Here is an 18,167-nt window from a genome sequence, read left to right as displayed (position 1 = left end):
TTCTTATCTTCTGATTAATGATAGCCTGTTATCGCACATCTTTCTTTGTTTCGTAGGGGATTAGACAGAATTGTATATATCCCAGTGGATATCTGATTGCATAGTTGTTTTCTTTTACCCTGGAACGACTAGCTGAATCTCTTAGTGCATGTGGTTATTTGCATATTTTTTTTTAATCAGAAGATTTTAAAGTGTTCATTATGCAGCTCAGTTGAACACAAATTTTATAAATGCCTTTTTTTCCCCCATGTGTTCAATTTGTATCATGCCTGCATGATGCATCCTACTATTTTCACTTTGTACTTATTTTTCATGAGAATGTATCACTGAAAATTAATTACTTTTTCAGAATAAAATGGAAAATGTAATCTGAAGCTCTATTTTCCCAGAGCTGTGCAAGTTCATAATTTTTTTATGGTGCTTATTATATATACTGATACTTTCCTAATTTTTCAAAATATATTCTGACACTTTCTATGTTTTTTTTCTATGTTTGTTTTTTTTATTTTACTTATCTGCTCTCTGTAAAGTATACAATTAATACACTGAATGTGTATATGAGGAGGGAAAACAAGTATGCTGGTGTGGAAAACCAGCATAGAAGGGAAAGAGGAATTTAATGAAATTGGGGAAAATTAACTGAGAGAAAATCTCTGTGAGAGATAAACATTTAGAAAACACGGGAGCATGTCACATCTGACAGCTTCCCCTTTCTGCATCTATTTCACCTCTTGTCAAATTTGCCTCAATTTAAGCTAATTAAAAAGTTTTCTAGAACTTCTGTCAAGCTTAAAATTCAATGAAGATTTAGGGATGATTATTTTCTAAAAATATCTGTTTAGAAAATTTTCACTGGGAATGTTTTCATGAAACATTTTTACCAATAAAAGAGCCTAAAATTATAAATTGTATCTAGCTACTTGTTATAACCGAACACATAGAGCAGTAGCTACAAACAGTTCTAAATATCTGTAAAGTGTCTCTGTTTAAAAATTGAAAGGCATTAAATGCTTTCTAATGTGTTATAAAATATTTTCTAATGTCTTACAACAGACTTTAATCCTTTTTTTCTATGGATGTCTTTAAGTCACAGATAAAGAGGAAAAGGAGTCGTCATTTCATGGTTGTGTTTATAACTGTAGCTTATCCATGTGATTACCTCTTTATGCTTTTCTGTATATTTTTCTGTCACTTAATTTGTGTTATCACCAAGCACTGGCTTGGTCAGTACGTAGGATTCTTTTCCCACTTGTGCTTGGTTGGTGTTCTATATATTTAACAAACAAGCAAAAGCCTGCTGAGAATATGTTCATTGTTTCCAATAACATGCATGTAGTCCTTTAGTAACTAAAAGCCAGGTGGCTATCAAGAGGAAGTTTGTTTAGTGGTTCAGGCTATTGATCAGGGAATGGAACTGCAGTGTCAGTGAACTTTAAAGTGTTTTAACAGTCATGAATTAGTAAAATTTTTTCCATTGTGCTACATCACAATCCATGATTACATTATTGATTTCAGACTGGAGATGTGTGTAGTAGGGACTAAATATTTGCTAATTTCTTTGTATGAATGCATGCCACTATCACTGGGACCCATGTTCGTGCTGTTTATATGAAAAAAATAAAGGGGAAAACCTCACAAATTCAAGTAATCATCTGTGTATTCTGGAAAGTAAGGATGTTGATAAACCCATAAGTTAAGAGCTTCTCAGAAGTAAAATACTAGACTTGAAGCAGTCTAATATTGGAAACCAAAGAACTTTGAGGAATTAGAGATTCATATTGCTATCTGTGTTCCATCTTACCCTGACAGTGTGGAATTTAAAGCTTTGAACTATTACTTTTTTTAACATCAGTGTAACACTTGTCACAAGTAGCTTTAAAAATATATATGGTGATAGTTTGCACTTTTTCTAAAATACATATATTTACAGATGGAGCAGAATGAGTTCGATTTTTTTCTAGTTGTCTCAGAAGACCTGCAAGATGATGTTTTAAAATCCAGATGTGAGACAGGAAAGATCATTGTAACGCACCTGCAAAAATACTTTTGTTCACATAAATACATGAACCAGTACAGAAATTGAGCTGATGTTGTAAAAAGTAATTATTTATGTGTCTTTACAATTAAAACACTTTCAGTTTTTCATAAAAAATGCAAGCTGCAGTGACTGTAGAGTAAATGGGATGGAGAACACACATAGAAAGTAAGAGAAATGGCTTGTAACACAAGTTAGCCTCAAGACTAATAAGATTTGTAGAAAAGTTGGTCAGAGAAATAGAATAAGAGCTAGAAATAAGCTTAATGCACAGAAACTAACAAGCCAGATACAGTACAGTTAGTATGAAAATGTGTTGAGAACTTATTGTGCTATATTTAACTCCTCAGTTAAACAGGCAAATGTTAGAACCTAGAGCTACTTTATCGCTGTAACTTTTTATGCAAGGTAAGTGCATGAGTTTTATTAATTTTAACTACTCTTCTTTGGATAAATACAAATGAAGTAATAAATGCAACAATATATTGCAATCTCTATTAAAACAGATAAATTCTGGGACTTTGCACGGTATTGCATTTGAATGGCAAATTGTCTTGCAATAAGGTATGCTGCTGGATGCTACTATGTAGATCAGGTATACCAACAACATAACCAGTTGTGAGTTCCCATTAGAGTGTGGGTGAAGGGGGAGAAGCTGCAGGTTAGCTTCTGAAAGCTAAAAGGTTCGTGTAATACAAGCAGAATCCAGAATTGGCTGTAATAGTTTAATTTCTGACCTGCTGAACACGTTCATGGAGCTGGCTGACTTGCTCTTGCAGTTCAGGAGGACACGGCCTGTGCTATAGAAGTGTACTGTAAACTCCTGGCTCAGCTGACTTCCATGAAACTCACTTTAGTCAGTGTTTCAAGTATCAGTCCACTGAAGCAAAGAAGTACTTGAAATGCTTGAGAAGGTCTCAGAAATCTGAGTGATGTATGGGGAGTCAAGGAGAAATACTGGCTCAACTGGTCTACACTAGCATAAGGTAAAAAGCGGACCAAGAAAAGTCTGAAGGATATTTTGAACAGTGACATATATTCTCCATGTACCCAATCTCCTTTCCCAAGTGCATTAGATAATCAAACGTTTTACATTTTGTACATCTTTAATTGCTATTGGGAAAAGCTGCACACCAACTTGTCTATTACCAGTGTTTCGGTGTTTATAGAGATTTTGATGTAAATCAGTTTTTCAAAAGTTCAGTGTAATTGCCTTATCCATCAGTAGTGATAACCTGGGAAAACAAAGTTAAAGAGGAATGGGGGAATAAAACCTTCAAGTACTATGAAATTGGTTGGGACTGGAGGGTTTTTGACAGACAAGAACAAAATGTAGTAACTACTGCAGAAAATGATAGTTCCTGTTAAACTAAATAGCTTACATACATATTGAATTCTGGTTTGATATTATTGCTAAAATAATAAATTTAAGTAAAGTTAACTATGTTATATAGATTTTATTTAATTGATGTTTTAGATTTTACCTCAGTGTCCACCACTACTACCAGCGGTCATTTTTCACATTGCAGATTGTTATGTTGTTTTTTGCAAGTTATTCTTAAAATGTTTTCTTTTTTCCTGTAGCATTTTATTCATTGCTACAAACTAAGATGTTTTTTTCATGAACTGTTTGGTCAAACGCATGACATGCGGTTATTCCTTCAAAGAGACTGCCGTTGACACGTAAAATAAAAAAAAATCTTATAGACAACAGGATTACAGGGAAAGGCTGACATAACTATTTAATATCATAGCTAGTGTTTACGTGTACCAGCAGCCCACTATTGTACATTTAGGCAAGTGTATATCTCAGTGGAAATAAGGTCCTAAAATTGTTCTTCACGCTCCTGTGCTGTTTAATGCAATTTCATCTGCAAAACCTCTTTTGGAACTGAACAAATGGAATCAATATCCTTCTGCAGTAAGATTTTTCAAAACAAATATAATAATGTTTCATACACCTTGCTGCAAAAGCTTTGGTAAGAAGGAATAAAAGACAGCTGTGTGTGAGTTGATCACAAACACGGGGATGTTACTTGGAAGAAATGCTGTTAGTCACTGGAAAGTTCTTTCCTGAAGTACTTGTAGGTGAACACAAATCTTCTGTGGTTGTAAAGATGCTACTCTGTACAGGCCTGTATGAAATCTAAAGCTAAAATTTGTTATGCTCAAAAATACTGCTTCTGAAATTCCACCGAAGTGGGTTGTTTTTTTGTTTATTTTAGTTATTTTTGATTTGGCTTTTCTTTTATGTATCTTGAAAAGGGAAATATTCAAGTACTGATGTTAGCGTTGCGCTGAAGTCCTAAAGTCAGTAAGAATGCATTTCTACAGGAAGTAAATCTTCAGTATTCCTTAAAAGGAGGGCAGACTTGTGATACCTTTCTGAGGGGAAATATTCACTGAAATAAAATATTCCTATTTCTTCAATGAGTCACAGAGATATATGCACTTAAGCAATGTTCCTGTAATGTCAGATATAGAAAGAAAAATTAACAACTCCTTTCTAGAAAATTCAATGAGATATTTCTATCATTAATCAATAATAATAAAAAATATTAAAAAGCCAAAATGCAGACTGAAATCTGCTTGACCTTGCTTAAAAAGATTGAAAAGGTTTAAGAAGAAGCCATACAGGATAGTATACAAGCACTGGGGATGCAAGGGGAGTGGGGAACAAGGGAGAGGACCTATGCAATGGAATAGGTCAGAGAGAAAGTAATGTATACTCTCTAGCTGTACACTACAAAGAACTAGCAAAGAAAAATTCAAGTATTTGGTAGGTTGTTTACTTTACCTTCTCACAAGCAGACCCCTCTAGAACTTTAACTCAATGATCTTCAGATCTACAAAAATAATAAAATTCTTAGATTGCATTATCTGTGTTCCTATACAGAACGTTTATTTACTTTATGACCTTTTAATGACCTGTCAAAACTAGAAAGTGCTTTGCATTTTATCTAACAAAGAACACTTCTTTTGTTATGTGGTTCTAGACTTTTTAAAGATAGTTTTCTTTCCTTAATTCTTCCCATGAGGTGTAGGCAGACCTAAATAATCACTAATATCAATAAGATAGGAAATGAAAATTTGTACACTAAGATATTGAAAGACTACCATAAATGGACTGTCATGATAATTTAAACTTCAATGAAAATAGCTGAAGTTAAAAATTAAAATTATGCTTCTGAGTAAGAATAACCAGCTAAATGAGTGGATAAAAAATGTTAGCAATAAGAATGTGGATAATAGAACAGATCAAGGATGTAAGTCTGGCAGAACTGATGAACTGTTAGATGTATAATAATCATTAAATCCCTGTCAATCTTCGTATTGCTTACTATGATAGCTTTTGAAACATAATCTACAGGCTTTAATCTGAAAGTGGGGGGAAAAAAAAATCAAAATACCAACCTGACAAGTTCTTTAGTGGTTTATTTTTTGGTGCTATGTTGAGAAATTGCTGGCAAGCAGATTTTTGATCTTAATGATGAGTTCTTGCATTCAGTGATGTAAAGAGAATACTCCTTGTGCAAGTCTCTTGACTGGTTGATGGCAGTGGGTCCTATCAATTGTGGGTACTTGCAGAATTGCTTTGTAATGCAATAATTGACAAATTTGATAGTGGAGTTATTGGTAGAAACTCCTTTTCTTGTATTTTTGAAGTGGAAGTATTTCTCTTTGTCCTGTCTTTAAATGATTCTGATATCATCACTTTCCTATCCCCAGAAAAATGGTGTAAGATAGTTCTCGATAACCTTGTGTAACTTTAGGAAGAGGAAAGTGAAGCGAATAAGTAGTGCTGCCATAGAGGCAGATTAGTTCTGATCTTTTCATGTAAGCTTTCGTAGCACTTTGCTTTTCCCATGAGTGCCTCTTGTACCTTCACTGTATTTGCTTGCCATGAAAGCCACTGCACTGCAGGGTTCATCCCAGTGATCTTGGACAATGAGATAACCAGAATTCCAACAATGATAACTCTTACATAGTAATAGTAGAAAAAATAAATGAAGAAGTGAAGGTCTGGATGCGTTTACCAAGTCTGTCCCTGTCTGTTCCAGGACCAATAGCCAATTGCTGTACAAGCTATTCCTCTCTATAAGAGGCCATTCTCATGGGCTGTTGAGTTTATTCAGTTGCTTAGATTCACCAGCTTTCAGTCAATTGCATAATTACAGCTACAAAAACAAACTGGTGAAATTTTGTATTAAATTAAATTCAAAAATTTTGCTAAAAGTGATGTAAAAATTGAAAAGGAAGAAAAGTAATTTTTTTTTTCTTTTGGCAAAAAGAAAGAATCCAAAATATATAATGCCTTGGCACACAACTTATCTTTAAACGCATTTTCTTTTTTTGATTCGGTATGTTTTATACTTTAAATAAATATCTGACCAATACATGCATTTGCTATATAATATTACATTTTTGAATGTCAAAGATTGCATTTTTTTAATGAAATGGATGATTAATTTCTATTACGTTGCACTTCAAAAGTTAAAATATTAAATTTACGATTTGATCATTGTGTCTATTCCCCCTGCCCCCAGCTCTTTGGCAGAGTCAGAGCTCCTATTGTTCTTGAGAAGAACAAATCTGCCTCGGATTTCATGGAGTGCTGGGGAGCAGAGAACCCTGATATGATGCAAATTGACCCAACAGCTGCTGAATGTTGAATTCTAACAATACTTTAAATAGCTGAAATAGACTGCTTTCTTCTGGGATATTAATATTAAAGCTGTGTGTAGAATAAGATTTGATGAGACTTGGCCACTGAAATTTTATAAAGAATTTGGGAGAACTTAGAATTACTGAATGACTTGTAGTTTTTAAAGATGTACACATAGTTAATGACAGTTCTCAAAATAATGCCAGGCCAGTTTGAAACTTAGCAGTAGAGTGTATGTAAAGGATGAATTTACCTTTGTAAGGCTTTTATTTTTTTTCTTTAGAAGCACAGTTGCTAGTTTTATTACTTAGACTTATTAATTTTTTATAGAAATATATTAATTGGTGGAAATGTGATGAATGAAACTCTACTTGATACTCAAATGCAGAAAATCACTATATTTAAATTTATATAAAATTCTCCAATGAAGGTGTTCTCAAGACTGAAAGATGTGTGTTACTAATAAATCAAAAAAGTAGACTGGAAGTTTCTACGAAAAAAGTAAATCCTACTTACTTCATCTGAAATACCCTGTATTTGAAGACAGATTCTGAAATAGTTGGTTGAGACAATAAAATTTAAGGAAAAAAAATAATACTGGGGAGAAATCTGGTTTTCAAATAGTTCTACTTGACCTACAGTCTGCAATTCTTTGTATACAGTTAATGAGCTGAGGAACTTCTGATACTTTTAACACTGTAAGTAATTGAATCACATATAGTCTGAATGGATAGTGAATCAGGGGTTCTGCTAGCTGTTGGTATCATTTTTTTAGTTGATTTATTTATAAAAGATATCAAACAAAGAGTGTTTTTGGAGAGGTGGGAGAAACAACAGAAAACAGTACTTGGAAGCAACTTTCCTACATTAAAAAAGAAATAACAACTGTTTGTGGTACAGTGCTCCATGGCGGGAAAAACATTCTCTATCTAATGGAAAAAATAGTGATGCAACTACAGGAATTTTAAAGCTGTTTCTTAAAGCTATATCTAATTAAATCTTCAGTGTCTGTGCAGGTCCTCTAGCTTTTCTTATTCATGATCATTTGAAATTAAATATAGATGTGCTTAGTTGATATTTTCTTGGTAAAGAAGCGTAAAATTATTACTTACTATTAGGGCATCTTTCTGTTCCCAGGGGTAGTACGGACCTTTTAAATGTCTGATTTCCTCAGTGAAAGGATTGGTTTGTTAAATTGGTTGAAATTCTTATGAAGATGAAACTTCAAATGTAAATATCATCAGATACAGATATTTTAGTTAATGAAACCCGCTGTTAAGACCAACCCTTTATAATTTTACATTTCTACAACCATGTTGATCTTATCGGGAAAGACAAAGATCTATATAGAAAGTGAAAAAAACTGAAAGTGCAATAGGAGTATTGACGTAGCAAATGCATCAGAGGATTCCTTAGCCCTTCCATATGCAATGTAGTAGGTATGACATATTAATTTATTTACTTGAATTTTTTTGGCTTCCTTAACACAGTTCCAGCTACCACTGTGTTCCATAGCAGAACAACATCTGTGATGGTATTTACTTTATAACATTACAAAATCAGTGAGGAAATAGACTCTATTATTTGAGAGACAGTTCCCACAATTCCCAGTATTAATCTATCCAAGTAAGTTGCCAGATTTCTTAGGGCTTCAATTAAACATTTGTCACAGGCCAATCCTATTTGTTGTTTACTAACCACATCTTGAAGGGTAATAGATTTATGAAACATCTATATATGATCTTTTTACAACTGCCCACATTTCTTAACTTTTTTTTCACATCTACTATCTTATTCTTATTTTACCATGCATGAGGTCTGCTCAGCATAGCCACACTGCCAGTAAGATACAATGACCGTAAAATTATTTAAAAGTCAACTTTTAACAACAAAAATTAGCAAGAGAGTTGGAGATATTATGAATAAAAATTAATTAGTAATTTTAATTCATGGACAGTTTATACCTTGAAGTACTTCTTAATTGCATTTTAATTGCTTGTAATTATAGGAGTGGAGGGGTCCATTTTAAGTTTACATACTGCGTAGAATAATTTGCTAGACTGGTAATGTGGAAATAGATAAAATTCAAGACTGTACTCTTGCACCTTTTATGGAAGTACACAGGATCTGAGTATTGGAGCTGAAATCACTCAGCTGGCCTCAGGGAAGTTCAGATTTCAAACTTTATACTTGTAACTGAGAGATTCTAGCATATTCAAACTAAAAATATTTTTCTGACGCTGGTAATTCTCCTATAGCTGATATAAAGAAATAAGTAAAGAAGTGCCTGGAATTTCAGCTTTATGTAGTCTCGCTTATTGTTGCAGATTGCAAACAAGGATAAATTGTATTATGAAAGTTGTAATGCTTACTTTTGTTTGTTTGTTTGTTTTCATAGAAACTGTAAGGATTGTTTTCTTCTCTAGCTCATCAAGCAGAAAAGCTGAGACTTAGACATACAGAATTTCTTCCCTGAATACCAGAAGCCAGGGCAGAACAGGAACCAGACCTTCATAAATTTATTTCAGTATTTCATAAAATGAAAGGAGTGCTCTGTGTGGAAGGGCTGACTGTAATAATTACATGACTGCAAATGCTTTTCCTCTGCCTGCCTGGAGCAGTCCTCTGTCTACTAACAGGCTTCTCTTTAATCCTCTAGCTCACTGACTTCTCTCAAATTCCCAAAGCAAAATCCTTTTTTTTTTTTTTTTTGAGATTATTTGAGGCTGCTTTAATTCCAATGTATCTCCTGGTTAGTATTCCCTTCAGCTGCCTAGTTTAGGTATAAAAATACTTAATGTCCCTTCTTTTCTTTACTCTTTTAGAAAGACTATCTTTTGAATCACTAATAAGCAAAAATGTTCCAAGCTTCTTTGATATTCTGGTCTCTTCTTCACTGAATAGCTTTCTGTCAGAACAGCACACTTATCTGTCAGTTGTGTGTTTGACGAGTGTTATTATACTACCCACTGATGGGAGTGGTTCAATGTAAAACTGAGGCTTGAAACTTCTGAAAGACAGGGAAGGCCACAGTTTGCCTTTTTCTATTCATCATAGACCCTATTTCTTCTTGCACCTGAGCAGAGCATCTGAGATGGCCTTACAACAATCTTTACACACCTTCAATATATCCTAGGTATAGGAAGCCAAGATATTGGCATGAAAAATGAAAAGAAAGTGAACAGAAAAACAAAAAGACGTTAAGCAAGTATCATTATGAATTTCAGCACCAGATCTTGCTCACAGAGTATTTTAGAGATTTCCTGCAAGTTATTTACTGGTGGTAATTTCTCTCTGATTTTAGAGATTTGCATAGTGTAGCAAAGAGTGGAAAAAACTGAGGTCAACAGGGATATGGGTTTTGGCTATATATAATGGCTAGTCTTGGTCCTGACTGTGACAGCCATCTTGGGTGTAGGTTTCACTGTCCAAATCACTTTGGACAGTTCTTGCCTTGTGAACAGAAAGAATGAAGTAATTTATAATGAGTAAAACTGCAAAGCAATTGCTTTCTGGTAAGTGTGCCTGATTTGACTAAGCTAGTTAGTGGTTAAATACTAATGTGTTTGCCCTGATATCAAATAAATACTTGTTGGTCAAGCTTTTGTCAATAAGATCTGGAAGGGTTGATTTGTGTTGCTGGTTAGAATTGACTGACCATCCTTGTTGCTGGATTGCCATCTTCAAAATCTTTGTATTTTCTTTAAAGTTATACATTTGCATGCTGGTAGTTTCCTGTTGAATTCCTTAGCTGCTGCTACACTTAACTCTGATTGCAGTTCTGCAAGTTTTTCACTCTTGCCAGTTTGGCTGTAGTCTATGTATTTTCTGTACTTTCAGCTGTGTCCTCTCAAAACTAGACAGCTGAGTTCTGGAAGGGGAGAGCGGAATGGTAGAGAGATTTCAGTGTCAAGCAGGCATTTCAGTTGTATGTTTTTGTTTTTATGGAGGTAAGGGATTGAAGACAGCAGACCAGGGTTGTTTTTTATCACCTGTATTGTTTATGTAAATTATGGAGGACACTATTTGTCAGATACTTTCATTTATTATCAGGAAGTTAAATGTGTTAACAGGTCTTATAATAGAAGAAATATTAACAAGTGTCATGGCTGATACTGCTTCTGTATGTGATACCATTATAGGTTAACTGAACATGTGGCACACTTGGCTATGTGCAAAATGTCTTAGAAGTTGAATATTATCATTGTCATACAGATTTGTAACTCATTCATCCAGAAAAACCCAAAACAATGACATTTCACAGATCCAACAGCAGATTTTCACTTTAATGAGAGAGGTTCTTTATAGACAAATGCTAGAACCATTTATAGAATCATAGAATCATAGAATTAGCTAGGTTGGAAAAGATCTACAAGATCACCTAGTCCAACCATCCACCTACCACCAATAACCCCACTAAACCATGTCTCTCAACGCTATATCTAAATGTTTCTTGAACACCTCCAGGGACAGTGACTCCACCACCTCCCTGGGCAGCCTGTTCCAACAGAATCCAAGTATGCTTCCACATATTGTACGTATCATTTTTATCACGGTCAGAAACTTCTGTGTTCATGTGATTGAATTCTCCTGGTAGTTCATCTGAGTCCTCTAATTAAAAAAAAACTGGCCAAAAATTTTACAATAAGAGGTGGAAAATGCCATCAGCAATAAAGGACAGTCCATCAGAATTGGCATTAACTAATTAATGTTCTGTGTTGAGGAAGACTTCTGAACACAAGCATTTGGATAAAAGTCTTTTAAAGTGATTGATGTTATTGGAGGGTTTATCTAAAACTCAGCAGTGCCAATCTATTTGCCATTCATTTCTCTACAATTTATAAAGTTATTACCTTCTTGGAATATTACCCACTTCATGTAATCATAAAAATTTATGATGTATACCTTTCAAATGCCCATGTAGGAAAAAAAAATATGAATAACAATAAAATATGATTTGTGTAGAGAGTAGAAGTCACATCTTCCTTTTCAATGATCCTTTTTCTTTTCAATAAAGATTATGATATTGAGGTAAATTGTCTGCCACAGTTTAAGAATACATGCTCTGTCATATAGCTTTCTGTCTTGGTATCTGCCTAATGAATGAACCATGACAACCATATTTTCCACAGGTATATTATAGACCAATAAAGTCTGTCAGAAGATATTTGTTCCATAATAGCGATTTTTTTTGTTTGTTTCATTGAAAAAATTGTGCTTTTATTTGTGGAAGGAGTGCCCAGTTCACATGTTTATTGGCAATCTGTACAGAGACTAGTATTTTTAAGGAGAAAATTTCAGAATTTGGCTTACTGTACCCATGGTAGCTTATTCTACAAGTGACCTATGGGAAGACAAATGATGGTAATAAAATGTAGACAGTGTTAAACGTACCCTTAGAATATATAGGTAAATAACATAAAGTGCTAAAACAGTTTTTAAGTGAACCTGTCTGAAGCTACTCCTGGAAGGAGCTCTTCAGAAATATTCATATCCAACAAAATTATTTTAGCTTCAAAAGGAGATGAGGGGGATAAATGTGTAATTGTTTAAATATTTCTCTGTAGTTCTTAAGGGTCTGAAGTTGGGGATGGTAAGAAAAAAATTACACTCCCACCCACACAAAATCTAAAGGAAAATACAAACAACTTAGTTTTCATCCCCTGTTTCAATGTAGCCATAATTCTTGCAGCCATTAAGTTGTGAATGAATTAAAGGTAATTCTGATTTTTAAAGGCTGAATTTATATAGTAATAGTATATAAATCTATTAACACCACTATAGGCATTCTTGTTATTTGGCCATTCTATCTGTATTGTCACTTTCTTTTCCATTTAGCTGCACTGTAATACTTCCTTTAAAAAAAAAAAAAAAAAAAAAGGAAAAATACTGAAGTTAAATTTCCTAACTAGAACAGTAGGAAGATTATTAACCATTGAAACCATTGCTATTTTCCATTAAAAAAAAAGGCGGAACTTATCTTCCTTCACATCAACTTAGCTCTCTTACCTGTTGTGTCAATACTTCTTATAACTTCTATTATAGCATTCTAAATTAGTTAATCATGTTGACAAATATATGATTTGACTTAAATTGTTTTCAGTGAATTCTGTTAACATACTTTCTTCAAAAATCAAAGTAAAGAATGGACTTTTCGTAGATGATTCTGTTGCAGAATTAAGAAAGATGGTATTAAATAGCATTTGTTTTGGGATTGGGACCTGTGAACTACTTTTGTACGTAGTTGTTATTCTTTCCTGTGTAACTGAGAGTTTAGAGAAATGTGCAGAAATGAGTAGGAGCTTGGCTTTTGCTTTTCTGGCTGGCCTTCTATAGAGAAGACAACATTTGACTAGGGAATACTTGAAAATCAGCAAAATCTGGGTATTATGGGATATTATGTTAGGTGTCTGGTTTATGCAACAACAAGGGTTTATCTATGGATATGCTACAAACACAGATAATCAAGAAGTCTTGTGTATCTCTACTTGCATAAGTCTCCAACTGGTAGTAATTGTTACAGATTTTCTCTCATGTTCTTACATGCAAGAATACCTCACTCTTGGAATTCAGGGGATGATGGTTTTCCTCCCTCAGGATGCGTCTTGCATCTAGATAAGAACTTAGCATGAAAGCATTGACAGTGGTGATGTAAGGGATAGAGGACTTGTACAAACCTTATGAGCTAATGTGTAACTGGTAAGAAAGGGTTAAAAACATAGAACTTTTCAAAACTAACATTTGAAAGATCTACATAAAACATAGCATGTGGCAACTTCCAGTCTTCTGATACAGATTGTTTAGCAGACTTCAGTGATATACCAATAGCTTTCAACTTCAGCAATCATCTTTTCAAACACGAGTTATGAAATAAATGAATATTTTTCATGAGGGACTTGTGTGAATAGATTGCTGTCTCTGGAAAGTATTAGCTTATCTTTCTCAGTAACTAAGTGAAATAAAATGAAAAATTCAAAGCTGTAGGCTCTCTTGGGATGCAGTACGTTGTAGGATTCTTTCTCTAGTTTTTTCACTATTTTATCTACAAGCTATCATTCTTACTATACATAATGGATTATTTCTTTCCATTCAAATAATGTGCATGGATAGACATGAGTGATAGCTGCAATTACCATGTGGGAAATGTTAAATGTTCAATACGAATCCTGTTAATTAAATTAATATCTAATTGCTTCCAGAAACATGAATTGTTTTTCAAAAAATTTTGATCTCACAGAGACATTAATTGCTGTAGAAAGATGTATATTTTTTTAAACTTTTTTGGAAGAAAACTGGTTTGTTGACATTATCTGTTAATTTCTTTCTCTAAATAAATGGCAGTAGCTCTAATTTGTGAGGTCTGTGGAGACCATCTTGTTCAGAACTATTTGAAAAATAATTGGATACATTAAGTCTTTAATTCTAAATGTTAAAAATATTTATAGTTTTGTACTGACGTTCCTAATGGAAATACTCTTAGTTTCTATCAAAGAAACTAATTGACTATCACTTTCTCAGACATATGAAAGGGAAAACATTATTTTGAAACAGCAGAAACTACATGTAATGGCGAAAGTTCTTCAGGGGATAGAGGAAATATATATGCTTTCTTTTGTAATGAGAAAAAATAGCTGAATTTATGTGTCTCTGAGATTACAAATACAGAAGTACTCAGAAGCTAAAGGAACTTCAGCTCTTACCTTAGAACTGCGTATCATCATCTTACGTAGGCACTGATAAAGTGACATACAAAAGAAAAATGAAGCAACCAAGCTGTCACTTGCAAGACTTACTGTCATGTCACCTACCTTTTGTGGCTTCATACCTATTACCTATTATATCTCGAAAGCTTCCTTCTGTCAGCTCTTTGTCACTGGAGGTTTTTATGAGGACTGCTCCAAAAGTAATATCTCTTGTTTTATTATGCTGGTCCACAATGTCAGAGGCAGATGGTGGGGGAATGACAGTAGAGGTTGAACCTTCCCACCAATATTCATGCAACACATGGTAGTGGAGGGGCAGTCTGACAGAATGGTGTTTGATGTCGTAGTGCATATGAAGCAAAAGTATGTCACTGAATTCCTCCATGCAGGAAAAGAATGGCACCCACTGATATTCATTGTTTTATGAGACCAAACAGTGGATGTGAGTACAGGGATGAGGTGGGTGGTGCGTTTTAACAATGTCAACAGCAACAGGAAACATGAGCCATGTTCTGGATTGCCATGCAGATTTTTACAAGCACAGCATGCAGGCTCTTGTTCATTGCTGGTGAAAATACAGAGCTAATAGTGGTGACTACGTTGAAAAATAGTTTTGTAGCTGAGAATTTGCTCTATCAAACAGTGTTACTGTTTGTAGTTTCTGAGTAAACAAGTATGAAACATTACATTCACAACAAACTATGTTGATAGTTCTCATCATGTCAAAACAATAAAATGTTACTGAAGTCAGGGATTCAGTTCAGTGTTTAGTATTAAAGACAACTAAAGTAAATAAAAAAGGAAACAACATGAGATCAGATATTTTCCAGATGCAGAGAAAACTCTAGGAAGAAAATGGGAAAAGCATTGAAAGTCAACTGTCTGCAAATCATTGAATATCGATGACTCTTGGACTATCAATGTGCTTTTTAAGAGAGATTGCAAGAGAAAATAACTGAGAACCTACAGTAAGTCACATCACAACCTCCTCTGCTATTTAGATTAAGCAACTTCATCTCACCTTCTCACAAGTATTTAAATCACAAATAACAAATGTGTATGTGTCTTGACAGGTAATACACTAAGGAACTACCTGTGCTGGTGCTGAAACGCTGTAGTGTGGGAAGCAAAGCAGTTTGTTCTCCCACTTGTCAAGGGCTTAGCTCTCTCAGTGTAAAAACATTTCAGAAATGGCTGCCTATTGTGCTACAGTGGGAGAAGAAAGTCTGGAAATATCAGAAATCTCTAAGCTATTATCCCTCAATTATTCCAGCTGCCCCTGTATTCCAAAAAATGCAGAAGTGAATTTCGCTTTCTTGTCCTATAATGTAATGATTTATCTCCCGATATCATGTTCCTTAATTTTGTTTCATCTGATTTTTGCTCCATTAACCTGTTATTATATTTTTTTCCTGCTTGTTTCTATTACAGCAATTTTGAAATGCATTTTGATTTGGGGTAAGCTCTTTCAGAACATTTTTTCTTAAATTGAGGTTATGGCATTTCATTCGTGGATAGAAATAGAGTAGCGTATTTAGTTCTGATGTTCGTATTTAAAGGCAAGCTATGGAAATGTAAGTTAGATCAGGTTATTTTAGTTTTACATTGAATATTGGCATCGCCAACAATTCTTTCCTTCAAAGATAGTACTGGAGATCAGCATAAATTAATCGTTAATGAGTTGTTCTAATAGTTCTGGTTTGTTTATATGAGAAGCACAGAGTTTTCTTATTTAGCTTATTACTTTATGAAGATTTTACTTTATAGAAATCTTTTTCCTGAAGTTAGTAGAAATCACATATTTGCTCTAGCAGGGATAGGAAACATTCATTTTGCCATGCATATAGTTTTAAATAATGAAAATAGACTAAATCTAATGTTAATCTTGCTTTGAATATCACAGTGATGAAGAGTTGTCATGTTATCAAAAATTTACCTCAGTGTACTTTGGGCAATTTATGTTTGTTTTCGAAGTGTATTACATGGAACAAACTAGTATGCTATTTTACTAGCTTTTGCAAAAAAGTCATGCTTAAAAACAAGTATTGTGTTCTTAGTTGATTTGGTTAGTTGTTACTAACTTTGCTTAGTTAGTAACACAAATTAAAAAATCAGAATGATTAGGACGACCATCAGTCTTCAATCCTCTGAGTATGTGGACTCAACTACTTTTGTTTCTAGAAAAGACCGTTTTTACAGGTCAGGACTGAAGTGTGATGGTGCAGTACAAGGCAGAGTTACTAACAGAATAACAACGGGATTTTTTCTATAGAATTTCTTTAGCAAAAACAAATGTAATAGTTTCAGTATCAAATAGGAAGGTAAACATTGATGAAAAACATAAATGTTTTCTAGCAAATACTTACTATATAGAAAACTCATTTTCCTAGTCTTTCCCAGTTTACCTCATTAAATTGACTATGTTGGATCAAATAGAGATTTCAGTGTCTGATTTGGCTAGCAAATAGTTTCAGCTGAATATTTGTTGTTTTTTTTTTTTAAAGTAGAAAATAATGTTTTTGGTTTTTGTTTTAAACTTGTGTTCTGTTTCATTGTTCCATTCCCTTTAGGTAATTAAACTCATTTTTAGATAACATTAAAGCTAAATTATGTTAGTAATTACAGTACAATGATAAAACCCCAGGCTATTGATCCTGGTGATATTTGTACTTATCTTTTATTCAGTGCACTCTTTGAGAATGATGTATTATTGCTGTAGGCCATAGTTGGTAAAAATGAAATCTCTGAACTTACAATTTCCATTAAAACTCTTTGGTGATCCACAAAAGTCTGTCATCTATCTTTGCCCTGGGATCAAAATCACACATGTGAATGAGTATAACAGGAAAGACATTTGCCTTTGCTTGTGAGAATTAGGTGCAGTATGGTAATTTCTTTTTCTCATGCAGTCTGTGTGTAAACAAAACTTTCTACTACAGGAGAAAACAAAGGGGAAGATGCTTACAGTCACTGAAAGATTCTGTAACTTAATTTGTGCTGGACAAGGGAAGCTGAAATATGCAGTGTAAATACAGATTATCTTTAGAATTGCCATTGCATTATTTCATCTTCCCTCATCAAAGATGTTAGATTTTGACTTGTTGGGTTTGGAGTGGTTTGTTTTGTTTTTGTTTTGTTTTGTTTTTTTTTTAAAAAAAGACTTGTAATATTTTTTTTCCTAAAATGCTCAGCAGGTTATTTTATTACTTAAAAGGACAAATGCCTACAATGCTCATTTCCCACAGCATTGTTGATTCGCTTGGTTTTCTCATGTTGAAACCTTTAGTTAGGGAAGAAATCAATCTAGATACAAACTGAAATGCTAACCAAAAGTAGCTCTTTTCAAATTTCTTTTTGTTTTCCAAAACGTACATTCTTCTGGTTCTGTATTGTTGGGAAACTCCCCAAGTTTCCCACAGGGTCACCCCCCACAGCGCGGGAAGCTCTACACTCAATATGAGTTCACGGCTTCTACTTTATTGTAGCAACACACCATCTTATATAGCATATATGCTTCCAGGGATACAGGGTCCAGGGATACAAGCTCTATGCAACGCACACGCTAACAAATCGTTGCCCGAGTAGTCTCCATATATGGGATATGTTGTTAACTACAATACTATGGATACAGAATACTATGGATATGCTGAAATATACTAGAACACACTGGAAACACCACATTCCACGTATCTAGAGATTACATCATTACATCATAAATCATTAGTAAATCAGTAACTACGTGCTACCGAGCGCTGCCAAGCAA

The sequence above is a fragment of the Numida meleagris genome, chromosome 4 (genome assembly GCF_002078875.1).
Source record: "Numida meleagris isolate 19003 breed g44 Domestic line chromosome 4, NumMel1.0, whole genome shotgun sequence".
Lineage (NCBI taxonomy): Eukaryota > Metazoa > Chordata > Aves > Galliformes > Numididae > Numida > Numida meleagris.
The sequence above is the reverse complement of the archived record's forward strand: the minus strand, read 5'-3'. Positions refer to the sequence as shown.